The following is a 14,291-nucleotide window of genomic DNA, read 5'->3' on the forward strand; positions in this document are numbered from 1 at the left end:
ACTGGCCTATGTTAGGCACCGCTTCATTAAAAGCTACCCAAAGCTCTTCCCTCATTAACGTTACCTGGAAGCTTGTTCCACTCATCAATAACGCTACATGGAAGCTTGTTCCACTCATCAATAACGCTACCTGGAAGCTTGTTCCACTCATCAATAACGCTACCTGGAAGCTTGTTCCACTCATCAATAACGCTACCTGGAAGCTTGTTCCACTCATCAATAACGCTACCTGGAAGCTTGTTCCACTCATCAATAACGCTACCTGGAAGCTTGTTCCACTCATCAATAACGCTACCTGGAAGCTTGTTCCACTCATCAATAACGCTACCTGGAAGCTTGTTCCACTCATCAATAACGCTACCTGGAAGCTTGTTCCACTCATCAATAACGCTACCTGGAAGCTTGTTCCACTCATCAATAACTATTGCCAAACAAGTACTCCCCAATATTATTTTTTTTAAATTTAAATTTCTCTGATTTGAATCCACTGCTGTAAGTCCTGTCTTGAACAGATATTTAACAGGCTACGTGCATATCCACTACTTATTCCTCTTTTTCATTTGTCCACTTAAGTCGTAACTTCCATAATTTTAAGTCTTTCCAGAGTGCCTTCAGCCGATTTTCCTAAGTTTATGATACATGGAATCAACTTTGTCCTTTTTTTCTGTACACTTTCGAATGCATTTATGTCCATTCTGCAATATGGAGACCAGAAATGAGCAGCATAATTTAAACTAGGTCTAACCCAAGATATTTAAAGGTGAAGTATAATCTTAGGACTTCTATTAGCTATATTGCGACCACCTATGTACTGTTATCCTGGTTTTAAATTTCTGCTAACCACAACTCCTTGATCTGTTTCGAATTCACTTTGACTAAGAGATTGTTTAGCTTGTAAGTGCCATAACTGGTTCCTTTTCCTAGGATTAGAACCATATACTTCTCTGCACTGAATTGCATCTGCCTTTTCTTTTACCACACCATCAACCTATCCAGGTCATCCTGTAGGCTTCTAGTGTCTACATCACAAATTATTTGACGGCCTATTTTAGTGTCATCGGCAAACTCATATCGCTATTTATTCCCTCATCAACGTCGTTTATGTAGATTGTGAACAAGGGTCCCAAAAGACCCCTGTGGCACACCACTCAAAACAGGTCCCCATTTCGATTTCTCCACAGTGTAAATTCTGTTTCCAATCGGTAAGCTATGCCTCAACCAGGGAGATAATTCCTAATACTCCACCTGCTGCTACTTTCTTAATCAGTCTTCTGTGTGGAACTTTATCAAAAATCTCACTAAAGTCCACCTATACAACACTGTATTCTTTAACTTGGTGTACCACCTTGGATACCTTAGTGAAAAAAGGTTAGAATATTTGCAAGGCAAAACGCCCCCTTCGTAAAACCGTGCCGAGATTCACTGAGCAAATATCTTTCAAAGTGACTTCAAATTGCATCAGCAATTATTGATTCCATTAACTTTGCCACAATTGAGGTTAGACTGACTGGTCTATAATTTGAAGCTAAGGACCTATTTCCCACTTTGTAAATGAGTATCACATATTCCATTTCCTATTTATCCGGTACGATACCCGTTTGAAGTGATCTGTTATAGAAACTGTCTAATGGTTTACTAAGTTCTTCCTTACATTCCTCTAGAACACTCGCAAACAGCTCAACATGGGCCATACTCGTTTGACTTCAATCTATCTAGTTGTTTGAGGATCATGTCACTAGTAACTTTGATACTGCATAATTTATTTTCGTCCTGACCAGTATAATTATTGATTTCTGGAATTTTAATTATCTTCGTGTGTAAAAACAGAAGAAATATGTTAATAAGTGTTTAAAATGGCACATATTTCTCTGTCATTAACTGTAAGCTAACTCGCGTTCATTTGAGCGAGTCTACTTTTTCCCTAATCTTATTCTTTATATACTTAAAAAAAATAGCAGTGGTCTTTGTTTCCCTCACAACCTTAATTTCATATTCTCTTTTGGCTTTCCTTAATCCTTATTTGACTTCTCTTAAATTGACCTGCCAGTAAATGTCTCAATATTAGGAACGGATGCAGTTTGGCCAGCTTGTGAAAATGTCATAACCATCACCCCCCTCTATTAGGTCTCCCTTACAATTGTCTGTAGTCAGATTACCCCGGTCTACACTTCTCAGATAATCTCTTAACCTCATAATCTGCAGTGCAAAAATTGTGGACTTTAACTTGGTTATCGTTATTCGGGTAATTCCATTAGATGTTGAAACTAAGTGATTTGTGATCGTTTTCTTCACGTTTTTCATTAACCTCAAGATTAAAAAAAAAAAAAAAAGTCCTGAACCATTTCAATAAAGTCACTAGACCAAATCACCTGTCGAATTGCTCCATCCATTTGGCTAAAGTTAAAATCTCCCATTAAAACTGCATATTTTGTTTCTAGATGCCTGAGCAATTTCATCCCAGAGAAGTTTATCATGGTTAGTATCAAGATTTAGGGACCTGTAGATCACATCCAATAATAGCTTTTAATGCTCTTCGAGAAACTGCAGCCAGATTACCTGTCTATTCCTTCCATCTTTATGTTGTTTCTAATGTAAGTTTATATTTTCCTAATATACACAACTTCGTCCTCTTTCCCGATGACTAACATTGTGGAAGAATTTATGCCCTTGTGTATGGAATTCAGCAGGCATGTCCCTATTTTTCAGAATGAACCAGGTTTCAGTTATTGCAATAATACATGTTTCTTACTTCGGTTGTTCGTATAATACATTCTAAAGAAGTTTATGTCTCGCTTTTCTTCCCAGTCGCGTTTTGTTCATAACTAATTTTCCCGTTTTTATCAGTAACTACTGTATGAGCTATCCTGTTTTCTGAACGTTTACCTAACATATCTTAAGTACTTTTTGCTTTCTCCACCCAGTACTGCAACCCCTTTGTTTACTACACACACTCTTACCTCTCTTCTGTCAGTTTAAAGTCCTAGATAATTTAACAATGACTTCGACTGAATTAGCCAATGCTGTCACCCCTGCACCAGAGCACCAGATCCAATGTATACATATCTGCCACAGAAGTTATCTCAGTTGTCAATGAATGGAATTCCAAGTTCCTTGCAGTACTTCTCTAGCCAGCAATTTACCCCAAATGCCCGAGACTTCTGTTCACTGCCCATTTCCCATCTAAGCAAAATGCTACACATGGTCTGGATCCCTTCCTCTGACCTAATTAGATCACTTGACACCTTGTACTTGGCCAGCAACTCTTCATGCTTGTGTTTCTTCATATTTATAAATTGATATTTAATCTAGAGATTATCTCGATATACAAATCCAAACTGATTTTCTCCCAAGTCTAAAAATACATTGATTAATAGTTTTTAATTGGGTTTTAAGCCTATCGACACACGAGGGTCATTTAAGGCTGCATGTCACCTGTGAACCACTAATCGAAAATGTTTTAATCCGAAATATGGGCATAATGGGGTTAAAGTGTATATCAGGTGCGAGATATTCCCCTACACTCGTACATACACTGTTACTCTCAGTACATACACATCACCAGAGATATACTCAGCAAATACAAAAAAACAATGTTTGATAGGCTTTAGGTTGAATTTCTATATCGAGAATATAATTCGTGTATATAAAATACAATAATACAAAAAAAGACCAATAACCTCCGCAGATTCAAAGGCAAGTATGTTATTTCGGTCATTATGAACTCCAGCTGCTCTTCATTTCAAAGGGCGAGTAATTTAACATTTCACAAATTTTACAATATTAACTCACGAAATCGTATTAACACGATTACGAACAAATCACAAAACGGGTAGGGCTTGAACCCATGGCAAGTGCGTCCTAAAAGGTCAGGGGCCAGCACTCGAACAGCTGGCCGAGTGGTTAAGCGCAATGGCCAAAGTTTTACGACTCGCCTGCCATAGGTTCGAGCCCACCCGTTCTCCGATTTTTTACAATATTAAGTAAATCTAAATGAACCAACATATAAAACGCGTACAATACTTAATATAGTTTAAGCCTTTTTCAGAAAGCAAAATATGACATGAGGCTAGAGACGCATTACTGAGCTACGTAAGACACTGATAACAAGCACTCCAGCTATTATCTTAAGCAACATTCTGGTAGGCTACATACAACAACAGTTAATTAACCTGTATAATTATACTCCAGTCCATTCCAACAAACTACTAGTACTGTTTCTTATTTTTCATTTTCAGCTGTCAGGAGGCGTGGCAATATGTGTCTTCCTGACCAGAAGCCTGGTGAAGGCTTCAACCGAGCACTCTTGGTGTGAGCCGAATGCCCTATCACTACACTAAGTGTTGTGCAAATGTGTACATATATACATGTATACATGTGTACATATGTACATGTATACATATATACATGTATACATATATACATGTATACATATATACATATATACATGTATACATATATACATATATACATGTATACATATATACATATATACATGTATACATATATACATATATACATGTATACATATATACATGTATACATATATACATGTATACATATATACATATATACATGTATACATATAATGTATACATATATACATATGTTTACATATATGTACACATATATGTATATATGTACGCATATATGTATATATGTACACATATATGTATATATGTACACATATATGTATATATGTACACATATATGTATATATGTACACATATATGTATATATGTACACATATATGTATATATGTACACATATATGTATATATGTACACATATATGTATATATGTACACATATATGTATATATGTACACATGTATATATGTACACATATACCTGGAGTTTACCTGGAGTGTGTTCCGGGGGTCAACGCCCCCGCGGCCCGGTCTGTGACCAGGCCTCCTGGTGGATCAGAGCCTGATCAACCAGGCTGTTACTGCTGGCTGCACGCAAACCAACGTACGAGCCACAGCCCGGCTGGTCAGGAACCGACTTTAGGTGCTTGTCCAGTGCCAGCTTGAAGACTGCCAGGGGTCTGTTGGTAATCCCCCTTATGTATGCTGGGAGGCAGTTGAACAGTCTCGGGCCCCTGACACTTATTGTATGGTCTCTTAACGTGCTAGTGACACCCCTGCTTTTCATTGGGGGGATGGTGCATCGTCTGCCAAGTCTTTTGCTTTCGTAGTGAGTGATTTTCGTGTGCAAGTTCGGTACTTGCACACGAAAATCACTCACTACGTACACTATGTACACATATATGTATATATGTACACATGTATATATGTACACATATATGCATATATGTAAACATGTATATAAGTACACATGTATATATGTACACATATATGTATACATATATGTATATATGTACACATGTATATATGTACACATGTATATATGTACACATGTATATATGTACACATGTATATATGTACACATGTATATATGTACACATGTATATATGTTTACATATATACACCTGCTTACCTGTATATACACGTGTACAATCTGTACATATATATATACTGGTATGTGCGTAAATATATACAGTAATTTCGTAAAAATCATTCTGAACCTAACGAAAAAAATATATTTCATTGTGTTTGTTTATTAAATTACTGTAAACTTATCTAAAATATATTTAGTTGGATTAAGCTAAATTAAATTGTGCTTGTTAAAAAAGGTCAGGTAAGCTTTCTAAGGTTCTTGTAGTACAAAATTATTAATTTTTACATTAACATAAGTGAAAAATATATATCTTTAAAAGTATAAGAGAAAATCATAGAAAGGACTTAATCTTAAATGAGTTCTTGCTAACTGACCAATTTTTACCTATTGTTTTACACGACGGTAGGATTGCTGGTGTCTTTGTCTCATAAACATGCAAGATTTCAGGTACGTCTTGCTACTTCTACTTACACTTAGGTCACACTACACATACATGTACAAGCATATATATACACACACCCCTTGGGGTTTTCTTCTATTTTCTTTCTAGTTCTTGTTCTTGTTTATTTCCTCTTATCTCCATGGGGAACAGAATTCTTCCTCCGTAAGCCATGCGTGTTGTAAGAGGCGATTAAATGCCGGGAGCAAGGGGCTAGTAACCCCTTCTCCTGTATATATTACTAAATGTAAAAGGAGAAGCTTTCGTTTTTCATTTTGGGTCACCCCGCCTCGGTGGGCCACCCCGCCTCGGTGGGATACGGCCGGTATGTTGAAAGAAAGATCCTTGCTTATTGATTATCCAATGGTATACAATACCGACAGGTTGGTAGATAAGACACATAGGCAACATTTAGGCAACTTTATTCCCTCAGCCTGAGGGACTGACAACCTCAAATCTACAACTTCAAAGGTGATGGACTGATTACATCGTCTTCACATCTCTACTGCTGCTGCCTAATTTCTGTACTCGACTGAAGAAGCCTACTGTGTAGGCGAAACGTTTCGAAATAAAGTTGCCTAAATGTTGCCTATGTGTCTTATCTACCATCTTTGCTTATTGCCAACCCGAAAAAAATAAACCGTCAGTACCATACTCGTGTGTTAGACGGTTCAGTTTACCCGTCAGTACCATATGCTCCCCTCCTACAAACATTGTACTTCGTTTATACACTGTACTACAACATAATACGTACCATAGACCACATCAAATTATCAACCAGATTGCCAGAAACTTATACAACATGCAACGAATATTTTTCTACGTCTCAACAGTGCTTCATTTTTGGATATATGTATTATAGCTCTCTGTTACACTACGTATGTATTAATTTATTTTAAGAGACCAACAGTTTTCTAGAGACGTAACAATAAAAGTTTGTAGCTTCGTCAGAGATATGATTCTCAACTATCTTCTGTAATCAAGTTCACTGTCAACTATATCAGTTGAGTCTGGTGTCCTTCACACAACTACCAGACTCAAATTTGCCAGAGTGCCACTGTAATTATACAAATAGTTTGAGCCAGAATAAATGTCTGACAATGACATTACATATACAATTGAGCAACTTGCTATTTTTAAGTGTTCTCTCCTTTAGTTTATACACACACGCAAATAAGACTTCTGTATCAGTGGTCGTATCGTAACGAGTCAACACACGGGTATATTAGAAGCAAAACCACTAGAAATGAGTTAAGAGCGTCACTCACAGAATATTTATGGGAAGCGGAGTACGTGCATCCTGCCACTATCACCAGCCACTGAGAACTAAACTTCAGTATGTAACGTTCTGCTCTCCACCACCCAACACCACAACGCCCAACCCGCATACCATCTTCCCTCTTCCCACACTCTTTTCTCCCTCCGTCGTCACCTTTCTATTTAAGAACATTATTTAAATCACTGCATTTAGTGAGAAAACCTCGTAGCCAAATTCACTAACCAAGTCACAAACTTTCACGGAATATATACTATAAATTCAGTATCATATATAGGTAACTACCAACGTTGTTCTCTCTGAGGACCACCATAACGGGGGAATTGTTTTTGTTTCACGCTGCTGATTCATTGTATACAGTCATTATGCATCACTTGTTGATTATATCAACAAATAGTACAAGACTCTCCCTCTCTCTCTCTGACGAACATGTCTAGTTATCTACTATCAAGTTAAAGCGTAATCTATGAGAGAGACGTGTCACAGAGTGTTGGCGTCATCTTGTAGGATAATCATAATTCTAATGTGAGTGTAGCTACCGTGTCTCAAGGTCCTACAATGTCGCATCCTAGCTCATACTCCCAGCCTGGGACCTTGCACTGTCAGCTAGGGATCATACTACCAGCCTGGGACCTTGCACTGTGAGCTAGGGATCATACTGCCAGCCTGGGACCTTGCACTGTCAGCTAGGGATCATACTAGCAGCCTGGAACCTTAAATTGTCAGCTAGGGATCACACTTCCAGCTTGGAACCTTACAATGTCAGCTAGGGATCATACACACTACAAGCCTGGAACCTTACATTGTCAGTTAGGGATCATACTACCAGTCTGGAGCCTTACATTGTCAGCTAGGGATTATATTACCAGCCTGGAACCTTATATTGTCAGATAGGAATCATACTACCAGCCTGGAACCTTACATTGTCAGCTAGGAATCATACTACCAGCCTGGAACCTTACATTGTCAGCTAGGAATCATACTACCAGCCTGGAACCTTACATTGTCAGCTAGGAATCATACTACCAGCCTGGAACCTTACATTGTCAGCTAGGGATCATACACACTACAAGCCTGGAACCTTACATTGTCAGTTAGGGATCATACTACCAGTCTGGAGCCTTACATTGTCAGCTAGGGATCATATTACCAGCCTGGAACCTTATATTGTCAGGTAGAAATCATACTTCCAGCCTGGAACCTTATATTGTCAGCTAGGAATCATACTACCAGCCTGGAACCTTACATTGTCAGCTAGGGATCATACACACTACCAGCCTGGAACCTTACATTGTCGCCTAGGGATCATACTACCAGCCTGGAACCTTACATTGTCAGCTAGGGATCATACACACTAATAGCCTGGAACCTTACATTGTCAGCTAGGGATCATACTACCAGTCTGGAACCTTACATTGTCAGCTAGTGATCATACTACCAGTCTGGAGCCTTACATTGTCAGCAAGGAATCATACTGCCAGCCTGGAATCTTATATTGTCAGATAGGAATCATACTATCAGCCTGGAACCTTACATTGTCAGCTAGGAATCATACACACTACCAGCCTGGAACCTTACATTGTCAGCTAAGGATCATGCACACTACCAGCCTGGAACCTTACATTGTCAGCTAGGGATCATACTACCAGCCTGGAAACTTAAATTGTCAGCTAAGGATCATACACACTACCAGCCTGGAACCTTATATTGTCAGCTAGGGATCATACACACTACCAGCCTGGAATCTTATATTGTCAGATAGGAATCATACTACCAGCTTGGAACCTTATATTGTCAGCTAGGGATCATACACACTACCAGCCTAGAACCTTACATTGTCAGATAGGAATCATACTACCAGCCTTGAACCTTATATTGTCAGATAGGAATCATACTATTAGCCTGGAACCTTACATTGTCAGCTAGGAATCACACACACTACCAGCCTAGAACCTTACATTGTCAGATAGGAATCATACTACCAGCCTTGAACCTTATATTGTCAGATAGGAATCATACTACCGCCTGGAACCTTACATTGTCAGATAGGAATCATACTACTAGCCTGGAACCTTATATTGTCAGCTAGGAATAATACTAACAGACTGGAACCTTAAATGTCAGATAGGAATCATACTACCAGCCTGGAACCTTACATTGTCAGCTAGGGATCATACTACCAGCCTGGAACCTTAAATTGTCAGCTAAGGATCATACACACTACCAACCTGGAACCTTACATTGTCAGCTAGGGTTTATACTACCAGCCTTTAACCTTACATTGTCAGGTAGGGATCGTACACACTACCAGCCTGGAACCTTACATTGTCAGCTAGGGATCATACACACTACCAGCCTGGAACCTTACATTGCCAGCCATGGATCATACATGCTATCAGCCTGGGCCCCTACATTCTGTCAGCTAATGATCATACACATAACCAGCCTGGGACCTTACATTCTGTTAGCTAGTGATCTTACACGCTACCAGCCTGGGATCTTACATTCTGTGAGCTAGAAATCATACATTACCAGCCTGAGATCTTATAGTCTGTCAGCTAGTGATCATACACACTACCAGTCTGGGACCTTACATTCTGCCAACCAGGAATCATACATGCTGCCAGCCTGGGACCCTACATTTTGCAACCAGGAATCATACATACTACCAGGAATCATACAAACTACTAGCCTGGGACCTTCATTTTGTCAGCTACTGATCATACTTACAGAATGGGAACTAACATTCTGCCAGCTAGGAATCATACATGCAACCAACGTAAGACCTTATATGTGACCAACCTGAGTCCCAGTGGAAACTATATGCTTCTATCGCTGCTCCGTAAATGTGCTTATCTACGTTCATGTTATCATAGTTATAGAGTTATAGATCTATTCAGGCTTCTATTCGTATTCCAATGGCAATCAAATTTATTATTTACGTATATCTTAATATTATTTCTAATGCTTGACACAAACATGTCAAAGTTATATTCAACTCTTTTCCAAACCTATGTCTAGAACAAATTAACTCTGTGGCACTCGATATATGCTCAAGGCATATTCCTATAAGGAAAAGGAAAAGAAGATGTAAACTAGAAAGAGAAAGGCGCTCCCTAAACAGACGAAGACAAAGAATAACAGAGCCGCTAAAAGAGGCAATATATCTGTAATACGTAGGGAGACGCTGATCAGAGAAATAGCAAAACATCTAACTAAAGCTAAAGGAATCTTACAGGAGTCAAGAAACGCGGGAAGAACTAAAAACCATAAATGAAATTGAAAGAAACCCCAAATATTTCTTTTCTTATGCCAAATAAAAGTCGAGAACAACATCCAGTATTCGGCCCCTACTTAGACGAGATGGGTCCTACACAGATGACAGTAAGGAAATGAGTGAGCTACTCAAGTCCCAATATGACTCAGCTTTTAGCGAGCCGCTAACCAGACTGAGAGCGAGACACAGAATTTGGAAGACTCAAACCTATCTGATATTATCCTGACGCCAAATGACTTCGAAAATGCGATGACATGCCCATGCACTCTGTCCCGGACCCAGACTCATGGAACTCCGTGTTCATCAAGAACTGCAAGAAGCCCCTATCATGTGCTTTTAACATCCTATGGAGAGGGAGCATGGACAAAGGGGTCGTCCCACAGCTGCTAAAAACAACAGACATAGCCCCACTCCACAAAGGGGGCAGTAAAGCAATACAAAGAACTACAGACTGATTGCGCTAACATCCTATATCATAAAAATCTTTGAAAGGGTTCTAAGTAGCAAGATCGCCACTCATCTAGATACCCATTAGTTACACAACCCAGGGCAACATGGGTTTAGAGCAGGTAGCTCCTGCTTGTCCCAACTACTGGACCACTATGACAAGGTCCTGGATGCTCTAAAAGACAAACAAAACGCAAATGTAGTATACACAGACTTCGCAAAAGCCTTTTACAAGTGTGACCATTGTGTAATAATAGTGCACAAAATGCGTGATAGAGAAATAACACGAAAAGTTGGTATATGGATATATAATTTCCTAACAAACAGAAAACAAAGAGTAGTAGTAAACAGAGTCAAGTCTGAGGCGGCTACGGTGAAAAGATCTGTTCCTCAGAGCACAGTACTCGCTCCCATCCTCTTCCTCATCCTCATATCTGACATAGACAGGGATGTAAGCCATAGCACCGTGTCTTCCTTTGCAGATGACACCCGAATTTGCTTGACAGTGTCCTCCATTGAAGACACTGCAAGACTCCAGGTGGACATCAACCAAATCTTTAAATGGGCCGCAGAAAACAATACGAAGTTCAATGATGAAAATTTTCAATTATTCTGATATGGAAAACGTGAGGAAATTAAAACTGTATCAGAGTATAAAACAAATTCCAAATACACAATAGAGCGAAAAACTAATGTAAAAGACCTGGAAGTGATAATATCAGAGTATCTCACCTTCAAAGACCATATCATTGTATCAACTGCAGATTCTAGAAAAATGACAGGATGGATAATGAGAACCTTCAAAACTAGGGATACCAAGCCCATGATGGCACTCTTCAGGTCGTTTGTTCTATCTAGGCTGGAATATTGCTGCACACTAACAGCACCTTTCAAGGCAGGTGAAATTGCTGACCTAGAAAATGTACAGAGAACCTTCACAGCGCGCATAACGGAGATAAAACAGCTCAATTACTGGGAATGATTAAACTTCCTCAACCTGTACTCCCTAGAACGTAGGAGGGAGTGTTACATGATTATATACACTTGGAAAACCCTAGATGGATTAGTACCAAACTTGCACGCGAAAATCACTCCCTATGAAAGTATAAGACTCAGCAGACAATGCAATATCCTCCAATGAAAAGCAGGGGCGCCACTAGCACGATAAGAGACAACACAATAAGTGGCAGGGGCTCAAGACTATTCAACTGCCTCCCAGCATACATAAGAGGGATTACCAATAGACCCCTGGCTGTCTTGGAGAAGGCGCTGGACTGGCACCTAAAGTTAGTACCTGACCAGCCGGGCTGTGGTTCGTATGTCGGGTTGCGTGCGGCCAACAGTAACAGCCTGATTGATCAGTCCCTAATCCACCATTAGGTCTGGTCACAGACCGGGCCGCGGGGGCGTTAGCCCCCGAAACCCTCTCCAGGTATACTCCAAGTACTGTATGTACTTTCTTTGGCTAATTTATCAACTTGATCTTGTTGAAGTACTCCAGTGTGTGCTTCTGCACTGATCATGTTGTTAGAGTCATTATGTGAGTCAAGTTCGTTCACTGATGGCATACTGTATAATCAGTAATGATCAGTGAGTCAAGCTCACTGTTGACAGTTAACTTTAGTGCCGTTAAGTTGGCAAACAATTGAGTTTGCAGTGTAGACATCCATTTGTCAATTATTATGCCAAACACAACATAGTTACTGAATACCACAGATGATGTAGTTGAAGTTCTCACAATAAAACTCGAGAAGCAGAACTTAGTCATTGTGCTTGTATATAAGCCACCAAATGCAACTTCCCAACAGTTCAAGAAACAGCTATCGAAAATTGACTACTGCCTGGAAAACCTTCCAGCCCCATCCCCAAACATTTTTTATTTGGTGACTTCAATCTAAGACACACAAAACGGAAGAATATAGAAAATAATGTTGTAGCAGAAATAATCCCTGGAGGTAGCTCAGATGAAAAGTCACACACACAGGAGCTGCTGAATTTCTGCAACAAACACACCTTAAATCAGCAGATAGTGGAGTCAACAAGACTATAGAACACACTTGACCTTATTTTCACGAATAATGAGGACTTGGTAAGAAACAAAACAATATAAAAAACAACTAATTCTGATCACAATCTAATCGAATTTACTACTTCCTGGACAAGCAATGTTAAGTAAGTTTATTCAGGTACAGGTATAGATGATGAAGAATTGAGACACTTATGCAACATATGGGAATCTTTATTGAAGAAACGTTTCGTCACACAGTGGCTTCATCAGTCTTATACAAAGCAGGAAGGTATAAGGAGAGGAGGAGTTTGAGGTAATCAGTCCCTCAGCCTGGAGTCGATGTGTTCAGTCCATCAGTCTAGTAGAAAGTACAGCACAGGACCGTAGACGTGGCTTATATACTGTAGTCTACGGCCCTGTGTTGTACTTTCTACAAGACTGATGGACTGAACACATTGACTCCAGGTTGAGGGACTGATTACCTCAAACTCCTCCTCTCCTTATACCTTCCTGCTTTGTATAGGACTGATGAAGCCACTGTGTGGCGAAACGTTTCTTCAGTAAAGATTCCCATATGTTGGAAATATAAACACATATGCAGTATAATGTGATCCTTTATTGACAACGTTTCGCCCACACATTGGGCTTTTTCAAGTCACAAACAGATCTACCTGGGGTGGAAGATACGCGAGTATTTATAGTCAGGTTCAGAATGCGGAGGTCAGGTGGAGAATGCTGCATCTGATGATGTACCGAGTGGGGTTATAGAGTCTAAAATCTTGTGTAGCTTGGAAAGGAGATTGGATAAGTTTGTGAGCAGACCTTCTGCAGTGTTCTTCCATTCCTATGTTCTTATGCGGGATAGCGATGGAGAAGTTTCTTGGCAAGTGGTTCCGCTATGTTATATAAGCCATTATTCTGGTTGAAGTTGTCGGATATAGAAATAAGTGATGATTCCAGGATTCCTCGGTATTGAGTGTTGTCTTCTGTGGCGATAAGTGTTGAGTTTCTGTAGTTTATCAAGTGGTTGTGTGAATTACGGTGTTGTACACAGCCATTCCTTGTATCGTCAGACCTTCTTGCGTATTGGTGTTCTGAAATACGTGTTTGGAGGTCCCTTGATGTTTAGCCCACGTATAATTTGTTGGTCATTACAAGGGATTATGTATACCCCTGAAGAGGGTGGAAGCTTGTCCTGTCTATCACTGGTAATGTCCTTGATGGTCGTGGTTGTGGAGGTAGATACTTGGAATGATGTATTGGAAAAGATGTTGGAAACATGGAGTTGGTGGGAAGGACTATGTATCTCTTCTCAGCAGTGTCTTCTCTGGGTGTGTTGAAGATGTTTAATGCCCGCCGTCTGCAGTCTCTGATGAAGTGACGAGGA

The 14,291-nt window shown here is 39.6% G+C and overlaps 1 protein-coding gene across 1 annotated transcript in view; it reads right to left on the bottom strand.

Annotated features, from left to right (window-relative positions):
* Positions 1-7,269, bottom strand: part of LOC128706544 (unconventional myosin-Ie) — a 701,146-nt gene extending 693,877 nt beyond the window's left edge. The window contains exon 1 of the mRNA XM_070089967.1: positions 7,165-7,269. The gene's annotated coding sequence lies outside the window, so the exon portion shown is untranslated. The remainder of the gene's footprint in view (positions 1-7,164) is intronic.
* Positions 7,270-14,291: the final 7,022 nt, after the last annotated feature.

The sequence above is a fragment of the Cherax quadricarinatus genome, chromosome 3, assembly GCF_038502225.1.
Source record: "Cherax quadricarinatus isolate ZL_2023a chromosome 3, ASM3850222v1, whole genome shotgun sequence".
In the NCBI taxonomy this organism is placed as follows: Eukaryota; Metazoa; Arthropoda; class Malacostraca; order Decapoda; family Parastacidae; genus Cherax; species Cherax quadricarinatus.